Genomic DNA, 13,072 nt, shown 5'->3' with positions numbered 1-13,072 from the left:
GTATTCGGCCCCCTTGAACTTTTCAACCTTTTGCCACATTTCAGGCTTCAAACATAAAGATATAAATTTTTTATTTTATGTGAAGAATCACCAACAAGTGGGACACAATTGTGAAGTGGAACGAAATCTATTGGATTTTTGAAACTTTTTTAACTAATAAAAAAATGAAAAGTGGGGCGTGCAAAATTATTCGGCCCCCTTGCGTTAATACTTTGTAGAGCCACCTTTTGCTGCGATTACAGCTGCAAGTCGCTTGGGGTATGTCTCTATCAGTTTTGCACATCGAGAGACTGAAATTCTTGCCCATTCTTCCTTGCAAAACAGCTCGAGCTCAGTGAGGTTGGATGGAGAGCGTTTGTGAACAGCAGTTTTCAGCTCTTTCCACAGATTCTCGATTGGATTCAGGTCTGGACTTTGACTTGGCCATTCAAACACCTGGATACGTTTATTTGTGAACCATTCCTTTGTAGATTTTGCTGTATGTTTGGGATCATTGTCTTGTTGGAAGATAAATCTCCGTCCCAGTTTCAGGTCTTTTGCAGACTCCAACAGGTTTTCATCCAGAATGGTCCTGTATTTGGCTGCATCCATCTTCCCCTCAATTTTAACCATCTTCCCTGTCCTTGCTGAAGAAAAGCAGGCCCAAACCATGATGATGCCACCACCATGTTTGACAGTGGGGATGGTGTGTTGAGGGTGATGAGCTGTGTTGCTTTTACGCCAAACATATCGTTTTGCATTGTGGCCAAAAAGTTCGATTTTGGTTTCATCTGACCAGAGCACCTTCTTCCACATGTTAGGGTGTCTCCCAGGTGGCTTGTGGCAAACTTTAGACGAGACATTTTATGGATATCTTTGAGAAATGGCTTTCTTCTTGCCACTCTTCCATAACGGCCAGATTTGTGCAGTGTAAGACTGATTGTTGTCCTATGGACAGACTCTCCCACCTCAGCTGTAGTTCTCTGCAGTTCATCCAGAGTGATCATGGGCCTCTTGGCTGCATCTCTGATCAGTCTTCTCCTTGTCTGAGCTGAAAGTTTAGAGGGACGGCCAGGTCTTGGTAGATTTGCAGTGGTCTGATACTCCTTCCATTTCAAGATGATCGCTTGCACAGTGCTCCTTGGGATGTTTGAAGCTTGGGAAATCTTTTTGTATCCAAATCCGGCTTTAAACTTCTCCACAACAGTATTACGGACCTGCCTGGTGTGTTCCTTGGTCTTCATGATGCTCTCTGCGCTTTCAACAGAACCTTGAGACTATCACAGAGCAGGTGCATTTATACAGAGACTTGATTACACACAGGTGGATTCTATTTATCACCATCAGTCATTTAGGACAACATTGGATCATTCAGAGATCCTCGCTGAACTTCTGGAGTGAGTTTGCTGCACTGAAAGTAAAGGGGCCGAATAATTTTGCACGCCCCACTTATCATTTTTTTATTAGTTAAAAAAGTTTCAAAAATCCAATAGATTTTGTTCCACTTCACAATTGTGTCCCACTTGTTGGTGATTCTTCACATAAAATAAAAAATGTATATCTTTATGTTTGAAGCCTGAAATGTGGCAAAAGGTTGAAAAGTTCAAGGGGGCCGAATACTTTCGCAAGGCACTGTACATACATATTTCTAATTATATACTGTATATCGACTAGCGTCCCATCCAGTGTATAGTTCTGGGTATAGTTCTGCCTTGTGACACCTGGTTTAGGCTCTGGTACACCAAGACCCTCTAAAAAATAAAGTGGTTGCAGAAAATGTTCAATCCTACTGTAAATGTACAGTAAATGTGTGTATTCATATTTGGCTTCGAAGTAATTTATGTTATAATACACTGCTCATTCTCCTAATGAGGGAAGTGGAAATCATTAAAACAGCATATAACAAAGAGGAGGGAGCTATGGTCAGAGAAAAGTTCCTCTAAGCCTTATGTTACATAATCCTCAGATCTCATGCAATATGGATTATACAGCTTTATTCACAGCGGCTGAACTAACTCACTTTTGAGTTCTGCTGAGGAGCAGTGATCTGCTCATGTACCTTGCAGCTGAGGCCTCGGTGCTGCTGAATGATGTAAACATCAGTCTCCCAAGACTGCATTGTTTGAATCTGCATACTGTTTTCACCTTTAGGAGTACTCGTAAGCTAGAATCAGCTTTTCTTTAAGACATGATAAGATAAGATTACTTTAGTGGCCATATACAATTTCTTGTATTAGGAATTTGTCTTTTTGCATATCCCAGCTTGCTCTCCATGAGACACACAGACGGGGAGAGAAGCTTGGGGTCAGAGCACAGGGTCAGCCGTTTATACAGCACCCCTAGAGCAGTTGGGGTTAAGGGCCTTGCTCAGGGGCCCAACAAAGTAGGATTCCTCTGCCAGCTGCAGGATATGAACCAGCAACCTTCCGGCCACAGGTGCAGATCCTTAGCCACAGAGCCACTGCGCCGCCCAGGATATCTCTGTATCTCGGCCATTCTCTGCTACTGTAGTTTTGCTCTTTTAGCTAGACAATTCCTCCTGTAATTCTATTATATATTTCATCCCATACATCTCAAAGAGTTTTACATATATAAGGGGAGCTGCTTCGTCCACGGCTGAAGTGTAGCCCTGACCTGGGAGATGTGGGAGCCATTCTGCACCAGCAGCTCTGCAACACAGAGATCGGGTGGAGAAGAAAGAAATTGCTTCACCAGTTGAATTAATTAAGAACTCTAAGAAGGCCAAATTATATAAGCCTAGAGAGAAAGGCAGTCAGGATACTTGCATGTAATTGATTTCATGCATTCTGAACATCAAGGTTGATCACTTAAAAAGCCAGCGAATCTTTTCTAATTAATGAAGGCATTTTCAATTTTATTTTCATCCCTTACCCCCAAGCAACAGCTTAAATATAACCTCTCACCAACCACAGGGTGGTCAGGACAGCCTCAACTCTTAATATAATCCTTCACATCTAGAAATAAAACTGATTCGATTTGCAGGAAGTACAGCAGAATCCTGTGAACCGGTGATCCACAGAAAGGGGCACAAGTCGAATTACCCGCAGACTATGACAGCCATCAATTTCCCTGCACTCTCTCAAGAGTTCCTGGAAACGTTTCCGTTGTGTTTGAGCCTTTAAAATCCACAGCAGCTCTGCTTCCCCTCCCCAACAAGAACCAAGACTTTATTATTTGTTGGGGAAAAAAAAGTCATCAGTGGGAGAATATAAGAGGATTAGCGAGGCCCTGGCTGCGACTGGCAGAGTGGTGTCAGGATATTCCCGAGGCAGAGAGCGGCGGCGGGGTGGCTGTGGTGGGGGTGCGCAGCAGGCAGCAGAGGTCAGGTGGGAGGGGGCAGATGCGCTGCTAGGGGGAGCGAAGTGTGTGTGTGAGGTGTTGCTGGTGTGGAGGTGCTCTCACCCTGGCACCCCCCTGAGCACAGCAGCTGACTGAAGCAAATTGGGATTATAAACACTGCTGGAAAACGGAGTGTCGAGAAGCAGAACTGATGTGCAGTGCTTAAAAGAGGCAGAAGAAAGAGTGTAGATTGTGTTTTCTTACGGGTTGTCGTATAAGTAATAATGGAGTAGCTTCGCCAAACAGAACGGTTTTTAATGTGATAGAATAGATCACCATATGGAGTTCCCCATGAAAAGGAGCCTGACATTACACAAATTCTGTCATCTGTTGATTGAACCATTGTTTGTCAGCTCCTAACTATTCCAGCTTCCTACTAGACATACAGTAGGTCTGGTTGTAACAGCTGCATGGTGCTGTTCCAATAGGATTCAGAGCACTGTACAATTGACCTACTTCAGTATCACATTTCCTCGCTGTAGGCAGGCAATGCAGTATTCACATGCTGTACAATGAGGTTCTGGAGCAAGAGGGGAGAGGACTAACATAATTACAGTCCTGTAATTCAGAATCTAAAGGACAATAAACAGTACTGCATGATACTCTCTAACTCGCCTTTCAAGGTAATCAGTCATGTACTGGTTGCAAGAGATGAATGTCCAGGAAGGACCACAGTAAAAAGACAATAAAATATAATTCTAAGAAAATAAAATAATAGACCTCTTTCTCTTGATCTTCTGCCTGTCACTGTTATGTTGAGCTAGCAGTCTTTATATATGGATACAGTTCTAATCTTTAAATGTTCTTCTCTTACTGAAAGTGAATATATGCTTTTCCTGCCAGCCAACATGAGAGACATGAAAGCGAGAAGCTGCATCACAAGCAGAAGGAGGAAATAAATACATCCCTGAGCAGGTGCCGTAGGGTAGCTGAGGCAGCTGTGCAAGGCAGTGTATCTGTCGAATCCCTCTCGAGACAGGGCGAGGGCTGGGTTTCGCGAAACGGAAAGCATTACACAATGCCTCTGTGTAAGGGGCTTTGCTGATCTGCACCGCAAGGAGAGCAGAGCTGAACAAATTGCGTTAAGATTACCAGGTGTGACGAGGGGGCCAGGATGTGGAGAGGTGCCACCCAGAATCTCTTTACCACTTGTGTCATTGGATGTCTTTCCAGTTGAAGCATGCCGAGATGTTCTGCAAAAGCCACCTCAAGATATTTATTAATGAGCTTGTTTATTACATTAATATAAAGACCATTTTAACCACATCCTATTGTCAACTACCATATAAACTGCTACGATTTAATTAGTCTTCGGAACAAGCCCTTTTTCAAAGCCCCTAGTTGACGAAGCTGAACCTCTGTATTATCCTGCAGAGCTGCTCTGCTTTCTGCACCTGACTGATGAAGTGGGCACATGGTGCCGAGAGGGTGCTGCAGACACAGCGACAGATGTTAGGAATTATGTAGATATAAAATATGTCAAACAGCTTTTTCTAAGCAAAGTGTGAATTATAGCTTCTACTCAATTATGCCCAGGTTCAGGAATTTTCTTTGAAAGCACTACAGCCAATAAATCCTGTCAGTATCTTACATGTACTGTACTTTCTATATCAGGGAGAAGTTAATTCAGCATACATTCATCACTTGATGACAGAAAAAGTCATGTTCTAAGCATTGTGTAATATGTACATGATGAATTCATGGCGAATGCAAATTCCCTGTTTTGTGTGTTTTTAATTTAGTAAATTTAGTAACAAAGACACTTTGTTAAATCTCAGCACACTGGAATGTACCTGTACCCTTCTCACAGCAACAGAGTCATTGTAATGAGCCCAAATTAAGTAAAAAAAAACCCAAAACAATCCAGGCCTCAGTCAGAAGTTACAAATTGCAAAGTCAACAGTTGATGTTTTCTATTTTTTGTGTCTTTCTAATGAAAATCCAATATGCAGTACTTAGAATTCATTTATCTTTTGAGGGTTTGAAGTTTGGATGCAGCTTAGATCATTAGCCACATACAGTATCTGTGCTCAGTATAAAATTAAAAAACCATACTATGACACACAAGAATTATATATAATGTATGTCACACACACTAATATACTTTTGTTTTTATGCAAAATGACTTGAAGGGCTTTTTTTCTAATCTGGAATAATTGGGACACCTTTACTATTACTTTTATAGGTTCTGTTTTTTTAAGTAAAAAAGAGTAGCCAGGAATTAATGAGTTGAAAATTAAATCTGAGCCTAATTTAATTTCAATCTTAATGATATTAACTCATATTTTTCTTTTCAGAAATCAAGGTTTTTAAAAATGTTGGAGCCTAAATTATTTTCAAGCCTTAACTATTCAACTTTTATCAATAAATGGAACACCATAACATCCTAAATCATTAAATTGCTCATACAGTATGGATATTAAAGTTATATCCAGACATATTGGTACATCACATTTATATCCAGTATTCCCACATGATGTAACACCTTCCAACAAAATTCTTCAACAAATCCAATGAGATGTTTTGATATTGATCCAAAATGACTGTGTTCATTTTCACACTTATCAGTTAAAAATGAAAGTAACCACAGATTTACGTTTGCCAGTTCTGTTAAAGCTTTAACTTCACAATTAACACACAATATTACACATTAATGTCGGTATTTCTTTGTGCGTAAGAGAAACGCAGGACGAAATAGAGGTAGAGAAAAAAATAAAATATTTGGTGGCTAACAGGGCCGATGGTTAATTAAGGTCTGGTGAATTGAAATGGCTGATGGTTAATCTTGTTTGTTTTTTTTCTCAATGTGGTTATTGTCAGACATGCTTGCAGATTTGTGTTGTTTTCCAAGCTGATGCAACTGCAGCACAGTGCCCCAGCCGTCAAGCATGTCTTAGCTTGAGTGCAGTCCAGGTTGGGGGTTTGGCTTGACAAGCGAGGAGGGACAAGCGCCGGTGTAAACGGGACTTTTGCTGGCTCCATCAGTGCAGCTCCCTGTGCAGACTCTGCTCCAGGAGCAGCCGGCTATATAAATGGCTATTTTTACACTCATTTGCATTGCTCCTGCTTGGCTTCCCAGAGCCCGACAAAGTCACGCTTTTTTGTGAGAGAATGTCACCTTGATATGGAGACTGGTGTCTGTGGGTCTCACTGATTTCACACTGATGAAATTCACCCGAAGCAGCTGGTAGAGAGTTTTCAGCTTAGGCCTCCTAAAAAAGATACTACTATCACACGGATCAGACAGAAGTTATCCATGTAGCAACCCCCTCCAATTTGTACTAGCAATCATACACTGCGTTAATCATTCACTTGAAATGATATATATGAAATTATTCTGTACTTTTTTTCATGCATGGGCTGCCAAAGTAATGTCATCACTATGGAAACCAGCTACATAGCTACTGTACATTCCCGCTTTATGGCAACATTCACATACTGTGAACAAATAAGAAGGATGAGAAATTCAGCATTATCTTGGTTTTTTTTTTAAATTTGCACCAGGTCGTCCCATTATAGAAAATTCCTACTGTATCTCAAGCATCCAAGCAGTGTAGCAAATTGTTTGTTAAAGTGACATTGTGGTTAATTCCATTCGTTAACAGAGCCGTTAACACATGTTTTTTATAGCTTCATTTCTGGTGTCCGGTTGATGAACTGTGGTAAAAAGGGCTGTTGATTTTATTAAAAATAAAAAAGTGAAAAGGAGTGTGACTGTGAAGTTAACAGACATCTCACAATGCCTGTTTGTTAAGTAATTTACAGCTCAGACTGTGCTCTATGCGTGAAAAGACAATTTATGTTGATATTACACACAAAGGAAGAATCTTTCTTATTATCCCTGTTCTTACTGTAATCGGCACCATTTGTACTGTAGCTGCATCTTCTGACCTTATTTAATTTTTTAAGATGCCAGTATCCATGAAAAACTATATTACTAAACTCTTAGCACCTCATTGCCAGATCTTGCAAATTATTTTTTCTTAACTGTTTTGCAGAATCACTGTCATTTGTTTTACATTTGCAGGATACCTTCACCTTCATGAAAAACAGCTGATGATCACTACAGTGCCACAGGTTCAGTGAAAAATAAAAACAAGTATAGTTTTCACAATTATAATGTGAGTGGCGAACAGAAGAGCAGTTATTACAATTGCATGGGTTTTGGCCCAAGGTGTGCTATACATACAGTATAGCCCACACAAGCTCGTCGTGTGACATTTAGACAAACTCAAGAGCAGGATAAATGCCTTTCAGACTGCCCATTCAATCACAAATGAAATTACTCAGTGTCACGAAGTGTGTTTCACTATAGATTGTATGTGCAGTCATAGTATATGTGACAGAAGACATTGGCTGGTGATTGAAAGTGAAATAAATTTCTTGCTGTTGTGTTGTATGTAGCTCATACTGATATTGACGACGCCCTGTCCCTGCCCAGCCCCCAAAACCTACAGTCCAACAGCTGTTACTCAGAGCTTTCCGCATCCCAGAACTCTGATCCTCCCCTTGTGTCAAACAAAAAAGTCGTGTTTGTGATCTTTGCTGGGATTATTTTTATTCTGCCTGTTGGGGGAGCTGGCCTGTCCTTACCTGTCTGAACACCCTGCAGGAACTTTTCTGTGAGGGCACTGCTCATCACAAACACACGCTGCCCTGAGTGTGTCTCCTCCGCAGGCACAGAGGACAAAGCCAAGAGGTGTAAGATGAACGCTCACAGTGCACCGAAGCTCACAGAGTAAAGCCCGGTGGTGTGCCGATTGCAGTAACAGCCTAGACCTGAGATTGACATTGAAAGATTGCCTGTGTTGTTTCAGGAGTGAAAATTGAAAAAGAAAGAAGGGAAGAAATTGACTTTCTAAAAACGACTCGACTGAGTGTCTGAAACACATTCGCTTTGGCAGCTCTTGGGATGGGAGACGGGGAGCCCCTGGGATTCAGTGATCTCATTTGCAGTTTCCTCAGCTCCTGCCACTCTGTCACAGTCCCATAATGATGCTTCTTAGTTTCTGATTTTACCTGTGTGTTCAAAGAAATGCAGGCTGTCTCTAACCCTGCACATTTGAACCATCTGTGCTATGCAATATGTCATACCAGGTAGCCAGCACTTTGCCTGTCAAATATGAGTGGACAAAGTGCTGTCAGTTTTATGTGGAGTGCTTACACATTGTGGCCTGCACCTCTGCCTGATTTAGCTGGGTATTGTCATAAAGAGCTTTGCAATCTTTTGCCTTAGACAAAACATACCCCATGTGTCACCCTAGATGTTCTGTAAAAAGGTGTCATATTTTGTCTCACACCTGACTATTCCTCCTGTGAATGTGAAAAAAAAGGCAGACTTTGATTTTAAATGAACATAAGGTGTGGGAGCCTTTATTTGCAAATAAAAACAACAGCAAAAAAAAACCATGCAAAAAAGTTTGAAGGGTAAGTGATGTAGTAGTGCTGTCAGTCAAGTGCATTTGCTGTCTCAGGCAGATACCTCTTGAGTCTGGATTTGGAAAGAGGCACAGTTGCTCACATAATTCAGGAGAAACTTCCATTAGAAGGGAGCTTGATCATGCCTAAAGTACAGATATTTCAATCCGAGACTGACAGATACAGAAAGACGTATGAGCTGTAAGAAATTCAGACAGATAAGATGGTGCCAGACGAGGTACTTCTTTGTGAGGGATTTCTAAAGCAATCTTCTGGAGATCTTTAGGAATGATTCGTGTTATGGCCTCGTACCCAAATCCTGGTTAATATTTTGGTCATGAAAACGCATGCAAGTGGAGTTAGGTGTGTTACAGTGCATCATTGTATTTTATTTGGTCCCTCGAGGAGCCCCTGCTTCCTAAGCAGCCCTGAGAAGCTCCGTCTGTCATCCCAGAGCAGATGGGCACTGTGCTGCCCCCTGTGGACAGGACTATGAAAACAGAGCAATCTGAGGAGGAGGCATCTAAAAGACAAAGACTGACCATATATTGTAACTGTGGCTAGCATTAAGAATCCCTTCCTTGCCATTAATTGGATGTGGTTTTTTATTAGAGAACGAGTGCTACCTCTTCATCTGGCCGTGTGATGATGTATGGAGTAAGGGAAGTGTGGTGATTGTTTTGTGCTATATGTCAAGGGGAAAGAAATAGTTCCCTGCATGAATCACCACTTGATTTGTGCTACTACATTCAAAATTATCTGCACTCCCTCAGCTGAAGCTCTAAGCTGGTCAACAGCAACAAAAAACATGTCACTGCTATCAATGAGGGATAACGAAAAATATGACTAGGCAAGTCTTTCATGAAGCACAACTTGCAAAATGATCTTTTTAATGCCTTACAAACACCATGAATGTGCTGAGCCTAAGACATAGAACTGGCACATGCAAAGTTAAATGCTGTAAAAAGAGCTGTGGACTCCAGAAAAGGCAGTTTTGAAGTACATTTGTCCTTCTCTGATACAAGTCTCCAGATGCAATTTCAAATTGGACCTTACATGGTTCCAGTCATTTCATTACTATGCCTGAAAAGATATATAATCCCTGCATCTGCCCTTTGTATTGACACTGGAAAGCATTCATTAACTGAATTGCTGCAGCTTCCTGAGCTTAACCTGCATCTAACCTGCTTGGGCTATCATTTCAGGAGATAATTAAATAGGTCTTATAACCGGCTGCCATCCATCCACAGCTTCAAACAGTGAAGGAGAAATCACAGGACCATTCCACAGGTGCATGTTAGCAGCAACTGTCATTGTGTTCAGCGAGAAAGCAATGTCAGAAGTTTCGTCTGTTTTGCTTAATTCTTCTTTGTGTCTCTCATTTCCGATTTCTGTACCAACCGCAAACCTGTCGGATGCTAATTACCCTGTGTCTTGTGAGCTTGAAGGGAAAAACAAAGAGTGCTTTGACGCTCAAGCTGTGAGCGTGGAAGAGATAAGAGGGGGCAGTGGGAGCTCCGTGCATCTTCTGACAGGCTGTGTTTTAATATTCCTTGAAATAGAATGCAGGGTACAAACTCCCCCTGCCACACTGACTTTCAAAGCTGGCTGAGTTTATGCAAAGAGAGCTTTTAGGCACTAATGACAGCAACGAAACCTGGGATTAAAGCAATCCATCTCTTGATGTAACAATAGATTTGATTGTTGTAAGATCAGTTTAAGCACCTTAAATGGGCTTGGGAATTCACCACTCCTACCGTATGGTGAAGAGTGTTGTAGAGTGTGCATACATAAAAATGGTGTTTGCTGGCACACCAAATGCTGCTCTACTGCCCTTAAGCCTTTGAAGTCAGGAGTGGGTGTTTTTCAACTGCGCCACCTCCTGAGCGTATGACAGTAAGAGTGCACTTTGGAAACAGACCGTAGGAAAACAGAGGCAGGCAGGGGAAATGGAGGAGAGAAAGGATGACGAGCAAGACGGGTCAGCGGGATGCAGGTGTTTCAGCGTTGTCTGTCTGGAGCATCTGTGGCTGAAGACATTGATCAGATTGATCACTGGCACACTCCAGTGTCTGATGGCGTGTCTGTGACCTTCAGACTGTCTCGCAGACATCACACAGGACACCTGCGTGTGCTAGAGACATTTCAATGATTTATCTGCTCACGTGATGTATCATCATTATGGGGAGGGGCTGAAACACTCCATGTACTCAGTGTGCTTCTGTTGCACTCTTTTCTGGGCCAGCTATGTTGTCAGTATCTATTTTCGTACAACAAAATGCATTAATCATAAATACAGATGGCCTTGAATAAAATATACATTAAAGAAATCCCACAGAAACCTGAAATTAGGTTTGAGACAGGTGTGCAGTGGCCGACATTAGTGATAGAGCAGAGCAGTGGTCTACAAAATGGCTCACCAGCGACCTAAATGGAGGAGATATGACATGGCAAAGATGAGTGCCCAAAGAATACGGCTTTTCTCTAGAAATATTGTAGGTGGGTACATACCAGGGTGTGTAAATAAGCCATTGGCCTCCCAAGGGCACGACAAAAAATATAAAGTACTGTAGATTCTGTATTCTGCATCAATGCTTGGGAATTAATTCCTGCCTTTTGCTGAAGAGCCTCCTATTCCGTATACTGTAGGTCTGTTTACTTCAGGAGATGGTACACATCAAAACCTCATCCTGGGTGGCCTGCACTGGGCTTTCCTGCCCTTGGCTCATTTCAATATTGCTTTGATATGACATTTTTTTCTATACCAACTTTTCCTTAACGTTTATTGTGAGGAGCATTCAATTCTAGCTGCCACAGCTCACAGTGCATGTCATTGAATTGTCCTGCTGTAACAGATGGGCTGTTCGCAGGGGTTGCACTCTGGTGCTCTCTGTTTAGAGAGCATGACTCGGAGGAAGAGTCTCATTTTTTTCTTATTTACACAAGACGCAAAGGAGAACCAAGATATTTACAGTAGGTGGCTTTTTGGTCTTACTATGATGATAAAGACAGTTGATCCTAAAAGCAATTTATGGTTGTGTTTCTTTCATTGCACAATTGGCTGATCCTGGTGAACATCGAAGGAAAAAAAGTTAAATTATCCAGACACAAGGCATGCACAGGTGAGGTAAGTTCAGATCATTTAATTTTCACTTAATCGCAGTTTAAAATATTTTGAATCTGTTCAAAAGCGGAACAAATTTTGTGGGCGATCTAAAAAACCTCAGAACTCACCCTGTAGTCAGGGAACTAGATGCATCACACGGCTTTCTCTGTGAGCAATCTGGGACAGATCATAGCTTTAACTCCTACTGCCTTGTTGTCCAGGTGGAATATCAGTTTGCAACCTACAGAAACATTATTTGCTCCTTGTGGGGAAAACTCAATATCTCTTTTATATTCCTTACACAAGTTGCTGTTATTGCATTGTAGAACATACAGCCAGGCTTTGACTGACATAAAAATAACTGTCTTCACATGAAGCAAATAGCCTGGACATGCTGTGAGTTTGTGCTGTAAGTTTATTTTAGGCAGGAACTGTTGGAAATGTCAATAGAAAGACAAATGTCAACCTTCTCGATATTAAGAGGAGGAATAACAACTGAAATACCGAAATACCGAAATATATTTCGAAGTGGCTGCCTTGTTTGAATTAAATCTGAATTGTTGAACATTAAGGTGCATCTTCCATACTTCAGTCCCATATGAATAAGAGTCAGTGCAACTTCTTAGCAATGTGAAAATACATGCAAATGTGCACACAAAAGCTGAACAGTCTTCCCATTTAAATGTTCTGCAGGAATGCAATGAACAAGAGTGCAGAATTGCAGAAAAGAAAATAATCTTGAAGTTTCTTCACTGGATCACCTGCAATGAAATTGTATTTTTACATTTAATGTAGCATGAACAAGTTGTGAAATACTGATGTATTATTCCTTTGGTGGCAATAATGGATTGCTTCCAATTTCTGCAGATTTTCCCTAGGATTGAATTACTTTTTTAATATACTTTTCTGCTAAGATTCTATCTTGGCACAGCAGAAAGAGTGCACTTTTTAAACACATCCATTCTAAGGATATTTACACAGGATCATAAATAAATTTAGAAATGTTTTTCTTGAGAAATATAATTGGTCCCTACTTACATTTCCCTGACATATTAGGAATATCATTAAAGCCTTTTGTATATTGTAACTCCAATATGCTATTAACCTGCATCCTGAATCTCAAAAGATGGCGTTGATGTGAAAATGCAGGCATAAATAGCCTCTCAGAGTTCGCAGGGAGACTTGTTCTATAAATTATTACATCTGGGC

At 41.2% G+C, this 13,072-nt stretch overlaps 1 protein-coding gene across 3 annotated transcripts in view; it reads left to right on the top strand.

The window, feature by feature from the left end:
- LOC102688908 (cAMP-dependent protein kinase inhibitor beta-like) overlaps positions 1 to 13,072 on the top strand; it is a 35,098-nt gene that overhangs the window by 15,841 nt on the left and 6,185 nt on the right. The window contains exon 1 of one of the 3 annotated variants that reach the window (XM_069195445.1): positions 8,550 to 11,884. The exons of the other annotated variants lie outside the window; for them this stretch is intronic. The gene's annotated coding sequence lies outside the window, so the exon portion shown is untranslated. Of the gene's footprint in view, positions 1 to 8,549; positions 11,885 to 13,072 lie in introns of those variants that run through there. 3 annotated transcript variants of the gene reach the window in all.

This window comes from Lepisosteus oculatus, chromosome 11 (genome assembly GCF_040954835.1).
Source record: "Lepisosteus oculatus isolate fLepOcu1 chromosome 11, fLepOcu1.hap2, whole genome shotgun sequence".
In the NCBI taxonomy this organism is placed as follows: Eukaryota; Metazoa; Chordata; class Actinopteri; order Semionotiformes; family Lepisosteidae; genus Lepisosteus; species Lepisosteus oculatus.
Note: the sequence above shows the minus strand (reverse complement) of the source record. Positions and strands in the feature narration are given on the sequence as shown.